The sequence below is a fragment of the Trachurus japonicus genome, chromosome 13, assembly GCF_045865225.1.
Source record: "Trachurus japonicus isolate A0001 chromosome 13, Traja_1.0".
Taxonomy (NCBI): domain Eukaryota; kingdom Metazoa; phylum Chordata; class Actinopteri; order Carangiformes; family Carangidae; genus Trachurus; species Trachurus japonicus.
Window position 1 is genome coordinate 28507219 of NC_140919.1, and position 2790 is coordinate 28510008.

General features: G+C 41.5%; 1 pseudogene; it reads left to right on the forward strand.

Annotated features, from left to right (window-relative positions):
- Window positions 1-335: 335 nt before the first annotated feature.
- On the forward strand, window positions 336-2374 carry LOC146976183 (uncharacterized; annotated as a pseudogene).
- The last annotated feature ends 416 nt before the right edge of the window (window positions 2375-2790 follow it).

The window sequence follows — 2790 nt, forward strand, 5'->3', positions numbered from 1 at the left end:
GATGCAGGATACACCCTCACACAGTGTACAGACATTATCATTATGAGACATCACCCTCGTGTCTAAAGTGATTCAGTTGGACATTAGGCTACAGTGGTGCAAAGACAGCGGCCAGTACAATAGTCCCTATAGAAATACTGTTATATTGCATAATAATACAGTTTTTTCCCCTCACTTTTAGAAAAATATATTTCCTACATATATATGGCACATATATGCCTACAAAGGATTAATTAAAAAAAAGTTTTCTGAAAAAAATATTTTAAGAGAGAGTTTTAAGAGAGACTGATACTGAAGTCTCCAGAGGGCTGGGCATGGAGTAGTTTAATGCAGCAATGCAGTAGTTTCACAGCTCTTTGAATGAAGATATCAAATACCTCCATGTGCAGATTGACATCAGCAGTGACAAACTTCCTGAGCTGTTGAACTTCTTGAAAGGATAGACAGCATCAGAACATTACTTATATTACTGGATTATAAAAATGAACCACCCTGTACCTTTTAGCTAATTACACCTGATCAATCTAACAATCATTACTCTGCCAACCTGTCTTCCTCTCGTGGACACCAGGGAACCTGATCATTAGGTTCTGAGGCTGGACAAACCGGGACTTACCGGAAAGCTCAATACTCAGCACAGATAGCATCTTCAACTTTTTGACTGACAACTTTAACAACTTACACAACAGATAACTCCCTCCTTGCACCTACATACATGCTGTACCTCTCACAAAACCCAAACTTAAGTGTCTATCTGCATTCATCACAGGAAGCTGTTATTCTGTAATAGCACCTGCTCCCTGAGCTGTTTGCTGTCCATCACACTTACATAGTAAAGGACATTCAAGTAAATGTCATGAATTACTGACCGAATGGCACAAAAGCAGTTTTCCATTGGTCAGATGTGTTTATCTATAACAATATACATCCAAATGCCATGGGGACAATAAAATCTCTTTGCAGATACAGTATATCCAACTCTATGTTTCAGCCCTGCTTCATACAGTATGCTACTGTATATCTGTTGTAGTTTCCTCAAGACTATGGCCCTCACTTTCCTTCCTAAGTCACCTAGTCAAGTCAAGAAGACCAAGTCAAGACTCAAAGCTCCAAATCCCTTTTCAGTGTTGAATTTTGGCCAAATATCTCTCAACTGGTGGTACACCACAAAATCATAGACTGGAAATTAAAATGATATGGAAAACCCATCACACATTATGTGTCATCACAAGGACAGAATAGAGGGTGGATGGCTGCATAAACAAAACATTGAGGTTCATGCTATGGGGCAGGTCCCAATATGTACATCATAATCAAGTTACCCCTGGCTAGATATTAGATATAGGGATATGTCCTGGAAGAGGACTTTGTTGTCCGGTTGGCATGTGGGGCTCACTGCCATGCCATTTTATGATCTACTGTATAGGATAAACTAATCTCAGTTTCCCATGAAAAGTGAGGCAGTAGAGCTTTAATGGTGGAGCAGAACTTGTTGTTCTACTTGTGACTGCGCCAAGAGAGATGACAGGTATCATCTACAAAAACACCAGGATGTGTCAGGAAGAAACTCCAAGATCATATTTAACCCAGATATGAGATGAGCTTTTCCGAGCATGATTACTTAAATGACAATTCCCCATGGACGTGCATGAAGACACACTGGTTACCGCCTCCAGCAACTGAGATATCACTATCTGGGTTGCCAGGTTCTCTACTGGAATTAAGCAGGAGATGCTGAAAGCAGATAAACATGCTGGAGGCTGGACTCAAAGTCTGGCTGTTCAGAGGAAGCAGTCCTGTTATGCCGACCAGGGAGACATCTGATGCTACATCTATACCTGGTCTGTTATTAGTATGGGAACTTTGTTAGGAAAGTTCAGAGCCGTGAATGACGAAGGTGCAGTCACTGACACCATGACAGTTGATGTAAATCAACATACGACTAATGGTGGACAGTATCAGAGGGATTATCTGTGGGACAGTCAGGGATTTAGGTTTAAAACAGGTGGACAATGAGCCATTTGAGGAAACAAATGGGAGCTGTGTGTCACTGTGTCCACCTCCACTGTTGGTTTCCTGGCAAGCTCATCTTACAGGGGTGGTGAGTGTTGTGTGGGATCCCGCTCGTAAAAACTTAATCACTGCAGGCTTAAATATCTATGTCCAACTATGGACAAACATGAGGTGCTGCACCGGCCTGTTTGGGAGAGACCAACTCTGCCCTGTAGACCACACATATGAAAGGTCAGAAACATTTAAATGTCATTCTCTGAGTCTCAAACATCATCACTGCCCACATTACCAATACCTGACTGTACACACACAGAATTACAAAGGCATCCTCAACACCCAAGGTTATGCCGGTCCCAGCTGAATATTACTGCAAATATGCAAAGATGTCAAAGATGTGAGACACAGGATCTTTTAAAAGAATAATGCAATAGGGACTCACAGGGGTCCTGTGATAGAAATGTGCGTACATTAGACATGAGGCTAATGTGCAGAAACACAAATTCTCATGTTGATTTCACTCTTGATATATCTGACTCTAAGCGTAAAAGATGGTGTACTCAACATTTTAGAGCGTATGCAACACTTGCACAATGGCTCCTTCTGATTACAACAACAACATACAGCTGGGAAGACGTCGTACACAAGCAACAAACTTCTATCAGTACCTCAGGTGGTAGCAGGTTCCAGTCTGATACATGGGTTCGGTTGACTGGTGATGCTAAATTGTTTGTGTGGGTGTATTCCAGGTGCTTTGCATTACCCTACATTACTAAAATA